This window comes from Micropterus dolomieu, linkage group LG01 (genome assembly GCF_021292245.1).
Source record: "Micropterus dolomieu isolate WLL.071019.BEF.003 ecotype Adirondacks linkage group LG01, ASM2129224v1, whole genome shotgun sequence".
NCBI classification, from domain to species: Eukaryota; Metazoa; Chordata; class Actinopteri; order Centrarchiformes; family Centrarchidae; genus Micropterus; species Micropterus dolomieu.
Window position 1 is genome coordinate 42,550,945 of NC_060150.1, and position 21,959 is coordinate 42,572,903.

A 21,959-nucleotide genomic window follows, 5' to 3' on the forward strand; every position below is an offset into this window, starting at 1 on the left:
GAGGACGTGGTGGTGAATTTTGAGCATCGTAGGAAGCCGAAGAAAGCAAGGAGCAACATAGCTTCGAGGGTAGAGTCGGTCAAGGGAGATAGATACCTGACCTGGAGGGTCAAGATGCAGCGGGTGAGGAGGTCTGACGTCAAAGGCAAGCGTTTGAGGGTGTTACGAGGTTCTGTTTTCCTCAAGCTTTTCATCAGCATGTGAATGTGGGGGTGAGAGATGGAAGGAGCTGGAGCTCCTGAGTTTGATGAAGAAGTTGATCCCACTTAGGTGTACTCGGATGGTGGATGTGCTGATCTTGAGTACCGAGTGGGCGTGGGAAATGTAACTGGTTAGGGATATGATGTCTAAAGAGGGGAACTGCAAACCGTATGAGGTATGGAAGGTTTTGAAACTGCACCACCCTGAATAGTATGATGAGAGTGTTTTGGGGACGAGGCTGTTTATGATTGATAGTCGTGAAGCGGAGACCAAGTGGAGAAGCTGGGGATTCAGTCGAAGATCGTGGCTGAAAACTGAGGGACCAGTGTTGGATGGGAGTTGGAGTTCAGCGCCGAGCATTTGAATTTCTGGAAAGAGAAACGAGAGAGAGAGTCAGCTATGGAGTTTTGTGAGCCTGGGATGTGGGCAGCGCGGATGATGAATTGGTGCTGGGCTGATACCAAGGTTAGTCTGTGGATGAACTTCATGATGTCGAGAGATAGGGAACGCCCTTTGTTTATAATGTTGACTGTGGATTGGTTGTCGGAGTGTATGAGGATGACTTTTTGGGACCACTCGTGCCCCCAAAGAATGGCCACGACCACGATCGGGTACAGTTCGAAGAGGGCTGAAGAGGGGGAGAGGGAAAATATCGCCGGTGGCCACTCTGAGGCAAACAAATGGAGCAGCATCCGTGTAGAGGTCGATGTCCACTGGGTGGGTGATGTGGGCGTCGTAAAAGAAAGAGATGCCATTCCATGATGACAGGAAGTCCCTCCACAATCTGAGCTCCATTTTGCAAGCGTCGTCGATGGTGACGAAGCTGTTAAGTGATGGAACTGCTGCAGATACCGAAAGCAGGTGGGAGAGGAAGCAACGACCCTGTGGAATGATACGAATAGCGAAGTTGAGGTGAGAGGAGCTGGTGCTTTGTGCATCTGGTGGCGAGGAGGTAGTTGGAGATTAACAGAGATATGCGTAGGAGTTTATTGGTGGGAAGGGAGGCTTGCAGGGATATGGAGTCCAGGGTGATGCCGAGGAACTCGAGAGACGTGCTGGGTCCCACGGTTTTCTCCGGGGAAAGGGGGACTCCGAGCTGGAGGAAGGCAGATTTCAGTGTGGTAAGGCCGTGCACTGGAGGATGAGAGGAGGGCGAGACTAAGAGGAAGTCGTTCAAGAGATGGATGACGTACGGAAGTCTGTGGTTATTGAGCAAGATCTAACACAAAGCTTCGGAAAGTGAGTCAAAGATCGTGGGGCTGCTCTTGCACCCAAAAGTGAGACAGACGGAGAAGTATAAGGAGCCTTTCCAGGAGACGCCAAACAAATGCCAGAAATCAGGGTGTATGGGCAAGATCTTGAAGGCGCTGGTTATGTTGGCCTTGGCTAACCATGCATCGGGGCTGGCGAGGCGAATAAGGTTGATGGCCTGAGCGATGGTGGCGTAGTGGATGGAAAAATCCTGGCTGGACATTAACCTGTTGATGCTAGGTGTGGAGGCGCCGTGGGGGGAAGATAGATCTATGATGAGTCTGTTTTTGCCGGAGTACTTGCAGGTTGCAATACCGATGGGGCTAATCCGGTGGACAGGGAATGGAGAATTGGTGAGGGGTCTGATCATGAACCCATCTGACACCTCCTTGGCTAGGAGCTCATCCACTATGTCGGGTTCGGCTAGGGCGGACTGGAGGTTGTGGCAAGAGAAGGAATGGTTGGGAAAAACCTTGATGCCTGGGTGGAAACCGCAAGTGAAACCGTTGATGAGGAAGTTCACAAAGTGGTGGTCAGGGTGGTTCGCCAATGCGAGGTCGAGGGTGGGGATATTTATGGGTGTTTTCAGAAATTGCCTTAGTCAAAGACTGGGCTTGGTGGGGTTGTGAGGGCAGCCGTGATGAGCATGTGCGCCACCGCAGAAGGAGCAAGTGTGAAGAAAACGGCAGCCTGACATGATGCAACCCAAGTCGTTGAAGTTATTGCACACTATGCGGCCACCCTGGAAGGGCATGGGCCTGCCTCGTTTGTCCAAACTGCGAGGGGGAGGACTGAGAGCTGTTGCAGGCCTACTGGTCTGCTGTTTGTCGGAAAGTTTAGGAATGAGGGGAGGTGGGGGAGCGGCGGAACTGGGCCTAGGGACGGAGGTGGGGTTGTAACTGGGGGGGCGGGAGGAACAGGAGCGGCAATAACGTAGCTGGACGCTGGGTGTGATGGGGCACCGCACAAGGTACAAGCGAGAGAGGAACAAGCAGCAAAAACCCTGCAGTAGAGTTCGATGTCAATGGCTCCCCATTAAGGGAGGGGTTGGATAGCAGAGAAAGAAAAGGAGGAAATTGTGTTGGTCCATGTGGTGCAGCGCCTTGGCTAGCTGTAGCCGTGGTAGAGGAACCTGCATGAGAAAGGAAATGAGCCGCCTGTTCGGAAGAGATGGCTATGTTGGTAGCACCGAAGGAAGTGTAGAGTAAAGGATGTAGGGATGAGGATCGGAGCGCCTGGTGGAACGGTGTCTGGTGTTACCTGGATGTGGTGGCGATTGGATTCGCAGGTGTGTGTGCTGGGACATGGGTGGTTTAATCAGTGAGGGGGAAGAGGGAGGCTTGGTCCTGTTCCTGAACCTCAGTTTACATAACTCCATTTAGTGTATGCAAAAAAAGGAAGACAAAATTGCAGGTATGGTTGGAAGAATTGCAAAGTTCTTATCTAAAGACATCCTTCAGGTAATATCTCATAGTTTAATCTACAGTCACATTAATTATTGCTGTGCAGTTTGCGGCAATGCAGCTCAGAGAGATATGAAGAGACTGCAGATTACACTAAATAAGGCAGCAAGAATGCTCTTAAGGTGTGGGTTAGAAAAGGATCAAGTGAACTACATATCATAATGGGATGGCTGACAGCACTAGAGCATGTTAAACAACTTTAAAAAGACAGTTAAGGATAGTACATGATAAATTTCAAGTTAACATAAGAATAAGAGATAAAAAATGCATGTACCAAAGATAAAAAAAATTAACGGGAAGACGGACTTTCATATTCAGAATTGTTAAATTATGGAATTGTTTAACTCATAACTCATTCAAGTACAATAGCAACTCTAAACCATACCATAAGCTGTAATTGACTTAGTCTAATCTTTTTTTCAGTTTTTTTCTGTTCTGTTTTTATGCTGTGTTGCTTCACCTTTTAGTAGTTATCTCTAGTTGGTATCGTGTTTTTTATGCTGATCTTGTTATTGTCTCTTTGTTTGTTTATTGTCATTTTTTAACCATGTAAAGTGCCTCTGAGTATCATTTAAAGCGCTTTTGTTATTATTATTATAATTGTTATGGCGTAGTTATCTCACACCAGTAGGTGTGCAGAGTATGGGTTTGAAATGTGAACACATGTTGTATAAATGTAGTAGGTACATTACAGTATTTGTCCCAATGTGTGTAGGTTATGTGTGTGTGTGTGTGTGTGTGTGTGTGCATGTATGTATATGATATGTGTAAAATAATATATTATTTATGAATTATTGTATGCTAAAATGTTTTAAATGTGGATTTCTTTTGTATGACCATATGTGTTAGTGTACTTTATTTAGCAGTTGTTCCATGTCGAACATACAGCATACTCAACTTGAATTCCTATATCTCTTATAACAAGGAACCAGATTAGCTGTGGTTGTATTTGTTAGCACTCTTTTCATTACTTAAAACTAAGTAAGATATGTTAGAATTTAGTTTCTGTTTTACTAAATAATGTATCTGCAAGGAAACAATCAAACTAATAATCACACTCTATTTAATAGTTCACTTTTACGAGGAGAAGTCAAAACAGTTTTTCTTTAATTGACATTTTGAAAGTGTCTGGTTTTCTGACAAGCTTGCAGGCTCATTTCAACTTGAGCTGAAGACCAGGGGAAATTACATCCCTCTTAGTGCTAGCCATCATGGGGAGGGGATGTGTCGTCTACTGTTGGCAGGATGATAAAGAGATGTTTGAAATGCAGATATAATAACCACATCAATAGTGTGTGCAAATGCAGGCTGACTGCATGTTTATGCATTAATTAGCCATACAGACGTGCAGGATGGTAGCGTGCACTGCCATTTTAACACAGTGGGGACGTCCTTTGCCAGCACACCACAGTCTGAATGCTGCTCTGTAAACAGAGCCAGTTGGATTCCATAAAGACAAAATTAAGTTATTTGCTGAGAAGCTACAGAGAAAGTAGTTAGACTTGATCAATTCAAATGTCCCGTGGCTTTAACTAAAAGTTCCTGAGATTCTGAGAACAGCAATTGTGGTATTGATTTGGCCTAGACTAAATGTTGCAATGGAACATAAGAAGGAGCCTCAGGTAAGGAAAATAATTGGTATAAAGTCTCACACTGTATGTCATCCATAAAAGGACACGGTTGTCCATATATGTCACATCATCAAAAATGCTTTTTTCTACATCCTCTTTCTTGAGCATGCATACATCAGATGATTGTATGTTCACAGCCACATCTATCACTTCTACTACTTGCTACTTTTTCCCTTGTAATTATTTTAATAATCAAGCAGCGTGATGGTGTCGGGTCAAGGTGCCACTTAGGGCTCTGGGTAACCGTGACTGCAATTCTCACTATTTTCTGAAGTATTACAAACCACACAATCGTGCCATCGAGAAAATAATCAGCAGATTAATCCATAATGAAAATCATTGTTAGGTGCAGCCTCATATAAAAATGAGTAATAATCTAATGATACAACATATAATAGTATTAACAGTCACAGGAGATATTTTTCTGTATGTGTTTCTGAGTATTTTTGATTTTACATTTAAAGTGCAATTTCCTGCTCACATAATGGTCACTGATGCTTGGTACCCATTTACCAAGCATCAGTGGTATAAGTGAAGCCACAACCGGATGATCCTGCTGCTCTCTGGTCTACACAAAAATCACATATCTACTACTATTATCTAACTGTATCTACAGTAATAATGGAACAAATACTGTTATCTCCAAGTTGTTCTCTGTGTTTGTGAACACAGTTTTTTCCAGCAGTAAACACCAGTTCTTGCGAAAGAAAGCCTGCCTGTGTGGATGGTGTAAGAGAGGAGCGGGGGGGAACTTGTTCTCATGGACTCCCATGGTAGCGAGACTCTGATCCCTGTCGAGATGTGGACTGTGGTGGTCCAAGAAGGAGCCCTGGATACAATCAGTTGGAAAATTATTCAGGTCGACATACCTTAAGCAAATTTTTAATAATTTCAGATTTTTGTTGTGTGTGTGTATCACAGCTAATAAATAGTTATTTGTAGCAGCTTACAATCTGTTGTTGTAATTGATTGATTTCCACCGACTCTTCCTTCAGATCACTTTGAAGTTTGTCTTACACACACAGAATGTTCAAGATCTACCCACAGAATTTCAGTGATGTTCAGGTCAGGAAACTGTGAGGGCTGTTAAAACAAACAGTTGGCTGACTGGCGACAAATGCCGGTTGAAGAATAGGATGCCATCCTACAGCAGTGTGTGACCAGGCTGGTGACCAGCATGAGGAGGAGGTGCCAGGCCGCTGTTTCTTCTACACGCTACTGACGCTCCTGTTTGTTAAATGAATAAATTGTTAAACTGTCAATATGTCTTGTTTCTTCAGACTTTCTCATGGGCACAACCCACATACTCATCTCTGCTGCTCATCAAATGCATGTTTCTTACAAATGTAGTACCATTTAAAAGGTAAATAATCAGGCTTTGCAATGGTTTCAAAGATTTATTGCCAAGAAGTGTTGTTATTTTTGGTGGATTTAATGTCATTCATTTATTTATAGAGTTTTTATTTATTTTTGAATTTGCCATTTTTGTACCTCTATACTGAATACTTCCTCCACCACTGACAAATATTCATTTGATATTAAATCTGTCAATGGCCCTTTCTCCAGCAAAATATACATCCCCGTTTATGCCTGGTGCACACTAGAGGATTTTCAAATCTTAACCGATTTTAAAAACGTGGGACACCACAGACATAATGACAGACTTAACTAGTTTTTTATATTTTAATCAGAAGAACGCGCACACCAGACAATTTAGCCAAGATGCAGGACCACACATGGTGTTTATACGTAAGGATTTCAGAGTGGCAATTCCAGGGACTTGGAATCCCACAGAAACTTGCATAATCATTTGTCATGTAGGCAGACTGTCGTCGTCAGCTAGTTGCACTTGTGTGTGCTATGTTTTGTTTTGAACAGAAAATGAAAAAAAGAGAATAAAACTGTGGATGAACTCATGGCTGCATGGCTTGTACATTTTATAGCGTGAGTATACAACATGGGTGGTGACGCTTCCCAGTCAGCAAGCTCTCTTTAACTATTGAAGGTTTCTGCTCATAATTCTGTTGTTTTCACACTACGGGAAACAGTGTTTCCAATCATAAAGACTGATATATTAACCCCTCACACAACAGGATCATTTGGGCAGATAATCTGTGCATACCAGCCTTGGACCAGGAACATCCCGTGATTGTCGGGAGGGGCAAATCTGACCCGTTAGATGAAAGTGTGTCTCCTTCTGTTTTTGTACATCTTAGCCCTGCTATGAAGGCTTACAAATATTTGACCTGCTCTTTTGGACACCCAATATGCTCTCTTAGGAAAACAGAAGGTCGTATGAGGGACAGCATAGAAATAGAGTTGACAATTTCTCTTCAAAACTGTACATTGTGAGTAAAACGTGTTTTACTTATCAAAAATGATTTGTACCAAAAGCAGATGTCTCAAGGTGACTCCAAACTTCAGTGATAACACATAATGAGCTTAAGTTTCACGCCAGTGTATGGGTAATTTATTTCTATAATTCATATTAGCGAGGAGCTCATTTTGTACCTGGGGGCACGGGAAAATAAACCAATTTATATAATCAAATAATTGCAAGTTTCCAAAATCTCCCATTCCATTTTGAAACTGATTGAAAAGTGTGAGTGTGGTGTGAAGCTAAAAAGAAGAACTGAACACAGAATCTGTATTGTCCAGTGTTTGGAAAACCAAGAAATGTGTCTCCTATTTAAAAGCTTAAAAAATGGACACGGTTGCTCATTTGAAGACTTATTGTATGCATTATAGAAGAAGTGTATGTTTTGAAAAGGCAAAATCTATTTAAAAGTTTGAAGCCAAACACATGGTTGAACCAGTGTATTGGAAGATCAGCTGTAATGACTTTGCAAAAAAGAACTGCAGGCAGCTTTGCAGCTCTGTGTTGACTTCTATACCAACCTTGAGTCCAAGTTCAGCTCTGACACAACAAAGCTCAAATAAATAAATAAGAAGCTACTTAAATCTCTCCTATAGGAAACAGTCACATTATCTGTCCCTTGAAAAACTTACCTTCAGGCAAGGCTTTTATAAATGGACTCTTTCCCCTCACTCTTTGCTTTTGGGATAAAAATATCCTATCAATTTGACATGCTTACCATGTCAGTTAGCAGTCGACGTCTTCTTTTTTAATGCAGAGAGAAGAGCGACAGACAGACAAACAGAGAGAGACAGGAGAGGAGACGGGGAGTAATGTTAAAGTTTTCTCTGAAAATGTTCTCCTGAGTAAGGCTAAAGCTGCATCTGGTTATGTGAGCTTGACTTGCTCTGACACTGTATTAAAAAAAAGTTGGCCTCAAGTACTTTACTTCAGAACCAGCTGTACCTTTTTGTAAAGACACTAAAATATTCTTACAGTTTTGAGTTAGAAAGACTTTTAAGATCCATATGCTCATTGTTTTCCAAAGAAGACAGCACAGACAAATCCCCTTTTCGTGGGATGATGCAAGTGTTTCATTCTCCCGCCTTTGTGATCTACTTGGTTGTCCCTGACAACCACGAGTGCCGTTGTGAAAATCACTCAGAAACACATTGATTTATTCTGTTCAATCAGCCATATCTGTGCCAAAGGTAATGAGGAGCTGTGTCTTTATGGGGTTTATAACATTTCTAATTAAGAAGAGAATCAATATATTAACAGCCGGATTCATAATAATAACTAATGGCATTTTCAGAAGACAGAAAAGGCCACCGTTGCAGGTGAGTGTCACCACGATAAAATCCACACCTGGCAGTCCGTGAGAAACTTTTAATCAATGTTGAAAACGGTAATTGAATATATAATTAGCTGAAACACTTTTTCCACAGCCTCGAGCTGATTAAAACATTTCGTTTCATTAAATCACATTACTGTAGTTTCCTAGGTGTTGAAATGTAGCTGTCATTATATGGGATGTACAGCAATAGGCAGTCATGATCTTTCCTTCCCTGGAGCAGCTCTTAAAACATTGGCAGGATGTTAGCACAGAGCCAGTGATGTGCAGAGCACAGCTCTATCTGTAGAAAACCTGTCAGTGTCAGCATCTCAAGTAGATGAGCAAATTCACTTACAAAGGGTGTGGTTCAAATTAATAATCTCTATACAGATGACAGGTTTGTTTATGTTTCTTTTATAAAAGAAGACATTACTATGTAGCTTTAATATTGGACTTTATCAAAAGTTGTCTCTGCACCAGGCAATGTTTGATATTTTTCCATGCTCTTATCATAAGAACTATTTACTTTTTCAGTTAAAGAACATTTAACACAAAAAACACCTACCAGAACCTCTAAAGCTCCAATATTAACACATTATTTCTTGCATGCTTAATCCATTCAAAAACTATCATGGCTCTGGCTGTGACTGCAGCCTTTCCTTGTGCTTTTCCTATCTCCTCCTCCCTTGTGTCTCTTCTTGGCTTCTGGGGTCTACTCACAACCTAAACCTAACAAACTGAAGTGGAAAACACCTCAATAGGGGTACTTACAGTCCCGAACATAACTCTCTTGTATTCATAATGTTTGGTATGAATTAAACAAACATGATGTAACATGTTAATTATACCTTTTTTACACCAAAATTAAGGCATCCAAGTTTTTTAAATGCAGATAAACTTGCCAGTAGACGAGTTTGCCTTTTCTTTGGGGTGGGGATGGAGCAGTGGATAAGACTCATGCCTTTGGCGTGAGAGACACGGGTTCAGTTCCCCACTGTGACACAACCACCAATGTGTCCCTAAGCAAGACACCAGTTGCTCCAGAGGCGTGCAACCTCTGACATATATAACATATATAGTAATTGTAAGTCGCTTAGGATAAATGTTTTGTGTTTGTTTCCTGACATGTCACTCAGTCTAATAAAATTATATAAATATAGGATATAACTAAATAAACTCCTAAAATGTCAAGGACAGAAATAGTCATATTTTACTCATCAAACAGAAAAATGCAACGTACCCCTTCTGAATCGAAGCTTCACTGAACAAATTGATTTGAAAGCCGTATTAAAACCGCAGAAAATTGAACCTGTTTCTGTTTAAACGACAATTGCGGATGTAGAATATACTTGGTGTATTGTATTTTACTTGGTGACTTGGTGTACAAAGGCCTTCACTTGTAAAATTGTAAAAGACACAGAAACAAAATTAAACTCACTGAAACCTTCTTGGTTAGTCTTTCCACTGTTCAAACAACCACCAACTCTGGTTTGGTTGAAATAAACTCTTAATTCACAGAGTTAAGCTGCACAATTTTTAGAAATCTAGAAATGTTTTATCCCAGCTAACACTGTACGAGTAAATCATCTGTGATGTAAAGCTAAAGCTCAAAATGTATGTGCTGAGACTGGACGGTCCAATGGTCAACCACGAACTGAGTGCTCACACTTTAGCTCACCAGCTAACTAGCTTTTAAAAAAATATTTTTTTATAAAAAAAAAAAGTTTGCAAAGTTTAAATATTATAACTAGCTAGAGGCAGTAAGCAGCAGTTATGACTTAATATGTCATAAACTGCCCCCTTTTTTGAATTTGACAAGTAGTAGTAGTAGTAGTCTCAATTTTTACACATTGCACCTTTAACCAAATTTTAACCCAAACCACAGTTTTTCCTTAATCTTTACGTGGTAGGCTAGTTATTCTAACCCAAACCGTGATCTTTCCTTAATCCAACCCAAACCTTAACCAATGCAGTGTCACATCATAAAATGGTTTTATTATAAAAACGGTGTTGCTGCCCTGTCTATAGAGGCATCAGATTAGAAAACGCTTACATTGGTTGTTTCATTTGGATGACTTGTTATATTTAATTGACAGATAAGAGTGGTATCGATCTTCTCATCAGACTCTTGGAAGAAAGGAAATAAGTATATTTCACAATCTGTCAAACTAGGCTATTCCTTAAAATTCACAGAAGTGAACAGATTTAAAATTTAAAATTAAAATAGTAAAATGTGTTCACATCTGTTACTTTATTAACTTTTACTGAGAAAACGTGCTGTTCTGCTTTTCCTTTCAGATCCAATGTTGCTCAACACTTAAACCTTTCTGAGTATCTGGTACGTCCTTTGTGCTCTATATACAGAAGGGTCAAGTGCTCCACAGTTAGGGTGGGTCTTTCATGCCCCTGACTTAAAACCCTCAGGGGGGCTCGTTAAAGCTAAGAATTGGGCTTTCCTTCTGTGTAAGGAGTGAAAATGTCTCTTTCTAGCCAAGGAAAAAGACAGTAAGTGAGAGTCAAACAGAAAGAGAGAGTGGAGTGGTCCTACAGTGAGACTGTCCATTAATGTCTGTTCATGTCTTAGCTTGTCTTTACAAGAAAATCAAGGTCAGCATATTGCTGAAGTTCAGCACTGGCCCTTTCTTTAGTCCTCCCTCTCACTCTGACTTGCAAGCTTTTACTTTTTTGCTGTCATGCTTGTTATGCAATCAACTCACATTTGATTTCCCAAGGCCAGAAATACTGTAGATAAGAGATGGTAAGCTAGGGACACATGTGCTTTGCGATAAGAGGCTCATCAGTTACACAACATGAAACACATCACAACTCCTGATCTGATGTAAAAACAGTGCGGTAGAGATGCTCTGGATGTGTGTGTGATGGTTTTCCCAGGAGAGTAATTTAGGTCAAGGAGCTGTTCATTAAAAGGAAGTAATTATCTCATCACTGGTTGATTATGGCACATCACATTTGTTGTTTTACTGTCATAGGGTTCATTAGTAACTCATTATCTTTTTACTGTTTATAAATGTTAGTGTGACATCTTCGAGGGAGTGTGGAATAAAGAAAATTATGGGAAAGCAAAAATATATGGATATGGTCATATTTGTCATGTTGCTGAGCAGACCTGTGTGTCTCAACACTTTCTTATGAAATAAGGAGATCCAGCATGAACTGAAAACATGTCTATAGGATGCAAATCATGCCATATCTTGAAACTGAAAAAGTTGTGTTTCTGAACAGTAATCAGTGAGGCCCGGGCCCCAGAAACACTCCCTTCCGGCGGCATCAATCTTTTTTCCAACCTAAATCTTGTCTCATTTGTGGTCTGATACACATTAAAATCATCAAATTCAGTGCCTCATGTATATATTTTCCAAGGTAATGTAGCATCATATGCCAACAAGGCTTTTGTCATACGGAAGTGGGTTGGGAAAATGATAAAAGCCCACTCTGAACCCAGAGGTTTTAAATAACCATAGACCTACTGTATATCTAATCTTCCTTTTCAATCCAAAGACCTGGAGAAAACAGTTGCTAGTCAACTTTGTGACTATCTTCATAGATACAGCTTGTTCGAGGCTTTTCAGTCAGGGTTCAGAAGACATCATAGCTGACACAGCACTGGTGAAAGTTACGAATGATATACTGATTGCATCAGACAAAGGACTTGTCTCTGCCATGTCTTGCTAGATCTGAGCGCTGCTTTTGATACCATCGACCACCATATACTACTACAGAGACTGGAAAATTTTATTGGCATCAAAGGATTGGCCCTCAATTGGCTTAGGTCCTATTTATGCGGTCAGTCCCAATTTGTATATGTGAATAATGATTCTTCCATGCATACCAGCGTTGACCATGGATTACCACAAGGTTCGGTGCTCGTACCAATCCTTTTTACCCTATACTATATTCTTCCTTTCGGTAGAATTATAAGAAACCATGACATAAATTTTCATTGCTATGCTGATGATACTCAGCTATATTTAGCAATCAGGCTGGATGATTCACATCAGTTAGCCAAACTCCAAGGTAGCTTACAAGATATCAAAGCCTGGATGACCTGTAATTTCTTCATGCTAAACTCAGACAAAACTGAAGTTATTTTACTTGGGCACACCTTCGAGATATATTGTCCAACGACATTGCTACTATGGATGGCATTACTCACAGTGGTACTGGGGGCCACCTGGGAGTTATTTTCGATCAGGAAATGTCTTTCAACCTGCATGTTACGGAAATTTCTTGAACGGCCTACTATCATTTACGTAACATTGCTAAAATCAGGAAAATCCTGTCTCAAAACGCTGCAGAAAAACTGGTCCACGCTTTCATTACTTCCAGGCTTGACTATTGTAATTCTTTACTAGCAGGCAGCACAATTAAGTCTCTAAAGCCTCTCCTGCTGATTTAGAATGCAGCAGTGCTAGAGTCAGGATTAGAGAGCATATTTCTCCAGTTCTAGCCTCCCTTCACTGGCTCCCTGTGAAATACAGAATAGACTTTAAAATTGTTCTACTTACCTACAAAGCCTTAAATGGCCAGGCACCATTGTACCTCAAGGAGCTCCTGATACCTTACTGCCCCAATAGAGCACTGCGCTCTCAAAATGCAGGGCTGCTTGTGGTGCTTAATGTAACTAAGGTTAGAGCGGGACAAAGAGCATTTAGTTATCAAGCGCCCCTACTATGGAACCAGGTTCCAATTTGGGTGCGGGAATCAGATAACATCACCACTTTTAAGGTTAGACTTAAGACTTTTCTGTTTAATAAAGCTTTTAGTTAGGACAGTGTTGAGCAAGCTATAAATTATTATTAAATTTTATCGTTTTATCATTTTATTTAGTTGATTCTATTCTGATTGTGTTTTATTATGTGTTTATTACATGCATTCTGTATTTGATGGTTCATTTTATTTAATTTCAATGCTTTTTGTAAAGTGTATTGGGACCATGTCTTTTGGTGATTTTGCACTTTAAATAAAACCTGACTTGACTTGACTTAAATGTACCAGGATCCCAGCTTCTTTATTCTCAGACCATTTCAGACCATATGGAGACAAGGCTGCCAGACATCACATGACTCGCAAGTATGAAGGCAGATCTCTGAAAATTTGGTGCCATCATCCACAAAAGTTTAAAAAAAAGAGTGCTGCAGTTGTGAAGAAGGAAAGCTCAAATGCAAAATAATGTTAGCAGAGATTTGAATTAGAACTAGAAACTTTTTTTTTTAGATTTCAAGCTTTCAAACAATGAGTTTCAACCTTTTGAAGTGAATAGTTCTAATTACTATCAAGCTTTCCATTCTAGCAAATATGCAGTTTAAAATTATAGTGGCAGATATAGCACTCAAATAGGGCCCTATTAAATCGGTTAAAATTTTTTCCAGATTTCGTTTTATTTTTTCTGAATTCTGTGTTTTACAATTCATGCACATTTTGTCATCAGAAAGGGTGTGTCATGGATGGTGGATGGATACAGTTCAACAATAACAAAATATTAAAAATGTAATCACTATCGGTGAATTTGATGTATGTTGCAAATATAATCTATATATATCAAATGTAGCCTATGTGCAATTATTAATGGGAAACAATTAACAATGAATGCATTGTTGCAGTACATGCACTGTGGTTTGTCCCCTATTAAATAGGTTATTACTTGACTACTGACAATGTCTTCCCACGGATCTTCTGCAGGACAGCTTCCATATGCTCCTCGAATACAAATGGGTTTGATGGAGACTACTCTTACATGGGCAACGCTCCTCCTTGTTTACTTGACCTGAAGTAACTTTTTAATTTTGGTGATAAAAAAACACCACCCTTATAACATTTTAGATGTTGAGTATTGCTTTTACTACAACCCCATGCACACCCTTCAATATGTGTGTAGAAATCTAAAGATTGACAGACCTCCTCAGCTAGCTACGGTTGCCAAGCTCTGATCAGATCGCTAGTAGAAGGAGGGGTTTAACAAATGGTCAATTCAGATATACGCTAGGCTACTGTAAAAACCAAAAAGGGCATAGGTGCATATTAAGCAGAAATATGCAGTCAACTGGTATTCTTCTTCTAGCTAGGTTGTCAAAAATATTCATGAAGTAAATAGGTTTTATGAGCTGTGTGATCTGATAACTTATGCACTGCATTTCTATATGAACCTCTTTTTGGTTTTGAGCAGTTCCATCGAATAAGTGTGGATGAAGTGCCTTCCTCAAGGAAAACACGTAGAACAACTTCTACGTGTGTGGTGAAAGTTTTTCATTTACATTGTCCTGTGGTGGTGTTGAGTGAGAACTTAAGGGTCTGGTACAGATAATGTACTTTTTATGAGTAGGAGGATCATCAGAGAAAAATGTGTGACTGTGCATTTTCTAATAATAAATATAGGAACTTTCTAAAAAAAAAACACCTTGTTCTGTAAATAGTTCTCTTGCCATTGTGATCAGAAACAATGCTCTGAAGCCTAATTCTGAGACAGTTCTGTAAATAGTTTTGTAATAAATACAGAAACTTCTTGCAAACCCATATCGATTTCAGGCATAAATTACTAACTTCTGGTTAGTCCCACCCAACCCTGATTCCAAGTACGGATATAGATTCAGATAATTTAGTTGTTGAACAGATACAGATAATGGTGTTCTTCTTGCTCATCCTTATCCTGCTGTTCACGTGTCAAAGGTAGTGCAGAATATCTCCACAAACAGCAGCTTCGTAAAGAAAAGGACATTTTCCACTGAGGCAGATAATTGATGAATTTCAAACTAGTTCCTGTTCATTTACCACCTCTGCAAAGTACACATTCACCTTCTCTTTCCACACATGGTATTTTATTTGTAGCCTTAAATGCTTTCACCAAACATTGCTGTCTGCAGTAATGAAATATCATGACCTATGGCAATGAAAGGAGAAACTGGTAAAGGCCTGCCATTGATTGTACTACAAACAGTCGTTGTCTGTGCTATCTCTGTTGCATGTTCAATAACAATGGAGTGTTTCAAATGTGATCCCAAGGTCATGCGGATAGCTCTGTGTGAAGTTCAAAGTCTGTCTCTCGTTACTTTGATTTGGTGTGAGGTTACAACCTAAGATCTATATGACCGACATTGGCTCTCATTCCTAATCTGATCAGTGCTATCTGAAATATTTAAAAGCATGTTCAAAGGCTCTCTCCAACTTTGTTCTCTGAATTGTCCACCAAAAGTGTCCTGGAGGGCATACACACATGCTAGCGATTTCTTCAAACAAGGAGATATACCGGTAAGTGAGTGGTTAAAATTTTAAACATTACATTTTAATATATAACATCAATACTGAATCGAAATTGTTGGTCAGAATTTAAACTTTGGTAGTTTTATATTCAATTCATTCTGATGCTTTTCCATCACAGTTTTTCATGTATAGGGATTCCTCATGTTGGTATTTTCCCATGGGAGCATGAGTTTGGAAACTAACACCTATTTTCAGGAAAAGCGTCTAAAATAACATAACTCCTCAACCATTAGGCCTAGATGCATAAGTCTGGTCTCGTTTGATAGGTCAGAAGCTAAGGAATATGGATCAAATGAACTTACTTATTTTTCTATTACAGAGTAAATGGAAAATTTTCATCATTGCCTGGTATAAAATCTATATTTTAATACCAATATCACCATTAAAACCATCATCCAACTCATTATAATGCAACTGAATATCTTCTAATACACCTAATACAACTAGAATACAACTGTAACTGTAAATTTGATTTGAAGTGAAGTTATTACACATTTTTTCAAAAATATAACAGGTGAATGTCCATGTTTTGGCCATGTTTACTGTTTATTTGCGGCCAGGCCAGGAATGATAAGGCCAAACACACAATACATTTTATGGTTTTTATTCCCCGACTGGACTCAAATGAGAACAGCATTAATCGTGTAAAGTAAAACTAAGTAGAGAAAATACTAAAAAAATAAATAAATAAATACATTCACTTAGCCACACAGAAGCTTCATAAACTCAAAGTGAAATATTTGAATTTACCAGAAAACATAGAATACATTCATACACAGAATACAATTAGCCCAACACTTTATACAGAAAGTCAGAAGTGACATTTTATGAACGAAATCAGTAACTCGCCCCCACACACATACCAGGAACTCCGCATGTGTATCTCCCTTCTAAGTCAGCAGAAAAGCACAAATAAACATGTTTATTGTGTTTGTTTACAGCGTCAGTATACATAATATATATAATATATATATAATATATATATATATAATAATGTGATTTTGTTTGTCATTACACTTTGTCGTCACTCACGCTGTCGCCGCTGGTCTCTCCCCTCGTGGCGAAGATACACACACACTCACTCGGCTATCAATCGTCAGGAATCAGGTGGGACACCCAGGTCTTCAAGCATCTACCTTGGTCCGCTAGCTAGTTCACTCTTCCGTCTGCCGATCTCAAGGACTATTAATGTACTTTACCATGTTTTATGGAGATATCCTCCGTATCGATAACCCAAAAGTACATCCCGTGCCGTTTCTCTACACCACGGGGCTCGACACTTCCATTTTTCCCCCGTGTCCTGTCGGAAACTCTGCCCTCTCGCGCAATCCGTCCCATGTAAAATGACAGTGCCATTAAATAGACAGGAACGTTATCGCTGCAGTAATCACTATTTCTGTCCATAGAACCACGTTCTAAATAACAAAGCTTCAAAAACATTGAAATATTGATAAAAACAGTGAATACTGATCAATATTCCTGTGACCAAAAGCACTCCTGTGCTTTACAGGTCCACAACTTGAGAACAGAACATCCTACAAGGTTGTAAGTGGGCTCGCTCTGTTTGTATTGAAGAGACAAGTGGATATCTGTGTAGCTCCTATGGGTAAGAGGCCGATAAAGATTGTCTGCTCCAAAGCAGCACTTCTTCTCTCTTTCATTTTGAGGAGAGAAACGAAACCTAAGAGCATCTATTGTGCTAGGTTTCCTCTAGCACCACAGTGAGGCTGATATGTGTGAGTTACAGTGAAATATCTTGACAGCTTATGGATGGATTGTTATAATATTTGGACACTTGTGGTCCCAGAAGATGATTTGTAAAAGATTTCGTCAACTAGTTGACATAGAGGGAAAGAGTGAGCTGTCGACTCAAGATAAATGACAAAACATCAACGGTTATTCAAATAACCACAAACCAAGGGCCTGACAGGCTGGGGCCTTAGATATTGTGTCTTTAGTGTTGTATATTCCCACACAAATGATCTATTTAATTACTACAAAGCAGATGACACACAGGAAGCAAATGTGAAAGCTTTATGTGATAGCACTAGTGGGGAGAACAGTGGGTAGAGTTTCCATATAGACGAATGTTCAATGCTCCTTTCAGATCAATAAACTTGTCCGCCTCCATCAGCTCATTGCTCAAGGGATAAAACAAGTTGAACGTGTACCTGCAGCACTACAACTCCCACTCAAAACAATGGCTTTTATTGTGCAATTTCACTAAATAGTTACACCATGATATATTATTTTCCCCAGATGATAAATCTCTTCATCTGCATTTCACAGTGTTAGGGAGGTACTTTACTTTAAGTGGGTAAGTGTCTTCTCTGGTGCCACCTCCTAAAAACTACTCACGCAGTTTGTCATGAAGGTTCTTCGTTTAATTTTTCTTGCCATAAGTAGTTTTTTTTTTTACATAGGAAATGTGGGTTTCCTTTATTTATATGTTTTACTCTGGGAGGAAAAACCATAACCTACAAGGTAATTTGAAATGAATGGCATACATGTCACAGTAATCATGTTAACTGGAATATATCCAAAGGCACATTTTAGGTCAATTACAGTTTAATGAAGCCAAAATGTACTAATCATATAGACCTTGCCATTGGTTATAATTTCATTTTCACACACAAACAGGAAAATTATTTATTGTTTCCTCTGCGCTTTCATCCAGTATGTCCTGAAGATTAGATACCAAGACTTTCCCAAAACCTGCTCTGTTTGCCTGTGTTTTGAATTGCCTCTTATAATACATGACTATTAATGGATTCAATTCCTGGAGGAGCACTTGACCTGCAGTTTGAAGAGGAAACATCTTTGAGTTGAGACAATTTACACGTTCTCGTTCTTGACGGTTGATTCTGGGTGCTTTTCTTCAGATGCAAATTGCTGAGTAAACTGCTTTATATTACTGAATAAGTTAATGTTTTAAATAAAATAGATATTCTTAGACCTAACTGGGCACAAGTCTTAAAGCTGAGGCATTGTTTGGACAAAAACAAAGACTGAAGGGAGTTATCTGACTAATGCTCCATTATACATCTAATCTTTTGTCTAGTTTGGGTTCTCTCATTTCCTGATTCTTGTTTCTCAATGTAACCTTCCTATACAATCAAGTTAAGCATTTCTATTAATTATTTAGGCAAAACCTGTCTATTTATTTGAAGCAAGGTGGGGGAGAGGTAGAAGTTTGGAGAGAAGTTTGGCAATAGTGTTGTCATGAAATATTATGTCAGATTGTGATGATTTCAATTGCACCTGTCCCGTTCCCATCTGTTTTCCATCTTTTATCACCTGCAGTCATTGGATTTTTTCCATTATTTGAAAAGACTGCTTTTATAGATATTGAGCAGACATCATTTTTTATCTCTTTCCAGCTTTTCTCTGTCCCATCTATTTCTGACTGTTTTTATCATTCTCTCTCTGCATGTCTGTCCATGTCTTTCTCTCTTTGTGGTCTATAACCCTTCATGGCTGGGAAGGATGGGAATGGATAGTACTTTTATTGAGTAAGAGTGTGATGAACTGTGCGCCCTGAATATACCTTGTAACAGATGTGTAGGAGATCATCTGAAGGTAACGCTTCGTCTCAACGAGTATCATCCGTCCCTGAGAGAGGCTGCAGGTAAAGGCCAGAGGGCTGAGAGGTGGGTGAGAGATAAAAGCAGGATTCAGTTTCCAATACCAGTGTGTCTGTGAGCTCAATTTTTATTCAGTAAACTACAGCTGAATTATCTAGAATTGTCATATAGAATTATTTAGAACAAAGTGACAATAGAGCTTGTATTAACAGAATTTAAAATAAATTTTTTAGAGAGCCCTTAAAATACTTTTTGTTTAAAATACGTTTGACATTTAGGGGGGGTGTTATTGGCTTTCTTGCAGAGAGTTAGATGAAAAGACCGACACCACTCATGTCTATCTGTTAAATATGTGGCTACAGCCAGAGGAAGGGTAGCTTACCTTAGCATAAAGACTGGTAGAAAGCTAGCCTGGCTATGTCCAAAGGTATACAAATATAGTCACTGCACAAATCCAAGATATAATCCAAAACAAAACCATTCTGTATAACCACAGACTGACTGATTTTATACTGCACATGACATGAGTGCGGGAACAGCAGGGCATAGTGAAAGGAGTTGGTTACCTCGCTGAGATAGGTAAAAGGGGCCCACTCCTTCTCCACACCACAACCCCCAACATTTTTGCCCAAATATTACAGGCTAATGCTTGTTGTAGACATATTTTTGATGGACAATAGTGGTTAGTGCTAATCACACTGAACGCAATGCATTTCCTGTGACTACTTCATAATAAATGTCAACTTGTTAAATGCTTTTAATGTGAAGTTGCAGTAGTAGGAAACGTTCCTTTGCATTAGCAGTTAAGTTAATACAGCATTGCCAGGAATGTTGCCACAGACACCAAGTTCGTAATGCTGAAAATATATAAATATTGCAATACTTTCATCAGTGGGCCATAGGCTCATCCGCTATTGTGTTAGATCATTTAGCTGTAGAGAGTGACTTAACATTCATTTAAACGAAAATCTATAAGATTGCCAATTTAATGTACGATCAATCTTCTGATCTAACTTTCAGCAAGACAGCAAACAAGAGTGTTTACCAAAATGTCAAACTATTCCTTTAAGATTATTAAAGACTTCTGAGACTAAAAGACAGAGGTGTCTTGTAGTGGCTTTAGTTTGAAAAAGAAACACATTCCTCAAAATGATCGTAGTGCTACACATATTCACACACACACACACACACATTTCTTGTGTTCCTCACGAACCCACCATCACGGTTGACTTGCCTCATTTTGTCGACTCAGCAAGCCTGAAATCCAATGACTGTCAACCAGACTCCCAGAGACAGCTCACCACCGGCATCTTTTAACACAAGAGAGAAGCCAATGTAATTTGCTTGTGAAAAGGAAATGAGAATGGCATTGAAATTGAAAATGGCATCAACTAAGAGGAAATTGTGACCATTTCTCTCAGATTGTAGTCCTCCTATAGGAAAAGATCTTCTTTGAGGTATCTATTTGAGTGTCAGTTTAACCTTTCTCCAATTTGCATTGCTGCTTAATAGCATGCAAATAAAAATAATGGTTTCTAATCTGACATTGGGGAAAACGCTGTCTGGCCAAATAGAAGGATGATTGATGACAACTTACGTGACTGCAGTCAGCCATTAACATCCATTTTCCCTCAGCTGTACATGGAGACATGAGGCTACAGAAGTACAATTTCATTCTATAACAGCTAGGAACTACTGTAAATTACTTTTAATAGTTGTGACCATTAAGCATTTCCAGATTATACTTATAGCAACTTTTTATAGGTTTTAAGATTTACCAAGGCTACAGTACTTCACGCTGGGTAAATCCGTGTTCTAAGAAGCAGGAATAAATGCAGGTTGAGGATGTTAAAATTGGTTTGATCTTACTTCCATAATATCAAATTCAGGCAGATGCTTCTTTTAAAAGAAAGCCAACATTAACAGATAAATCTATAGGAGGTATATACCATCTATTATTCATGGCCTTTCCATAGGTCTCAGACCTAAGGTCAAACCATACATATTTTATCAACCAGACTCTACTTGCCTCAGGGTTGACAAAATCTGTCTCTGTTTTGCACTATAGGACAACATTAACTGGAGTAAATTTGCTTGAAATCATAGTTTTTCTCTATCTTCTCTATCTAAATCTTTCTCTATGTGAGTGTCTCAAAATTACACTTCCATTTTTGCAGCAATGCGTATGTTAAGGCTTCTTCCTGATATCTATAAATCTCTCCTCACAGTGGTAAAGTAGGTTTGATGGTCAGTATTTAGTTGTAAGGTCAATAACCCTGAGATTGTATACCATCCATGGTGCATCTAAATCACCAAAGGAAACAAAATAGACCCAGGTCAGCCATTTTGCCAATTTGGAGGATGTTAAACAAACTGTTCTGGAAGTAAAGAATAAATTAAGCCAGGTGTTACTATCTAATGTTACTTTGTCGCGGATTGAAACGGATCTGTACAAAGGAAATTGACGTCATAGTCGTTGTATACGCTCATACCGCTACTATGAACCAATCAGATTGCTGGATTTGAGCAACCCGTTTTATAATCCTTTATATGTTCTGCAGGTGATTTTATAATTGTCAATTCAGACAAGTCCAAAAGAGGCCCAGTCTGTCCCCAGTTACAGCCTGGTTACAGCCAGTGCGGTGCTCGCTAGTATCGGAGGCAGCGGGGGAACTCCGGTGTTGTCAGAGAATTACGAGGCCAGTCTCTTAAATACGAGTGGTGGCACTTCATTTTATTTTCGTTGGCCAACTTTTGAAATGAACCTCAAACTGAGTATTTTTTGTTTGCTTACCGGTACTTGGATATAGAAAGATGGACTCCTAGGAGATCTGAACTGAGACAAGGACGCATTACTTCGTG

At 39.4% G+C, this 21,959-nt stretch overlaps 1 pseudogene; it reads right to left on the reverse strand.

The window, feature by feature from the left end:
* Positions 1-491: 491 nt before the first annotated feature.
* On the reverse strand, positions 492-19,119 carry LOC123982460 (annotated as a pseudogene).
* Positions 19,120-21,959: the final 2,840 nt, after the last annotated feature.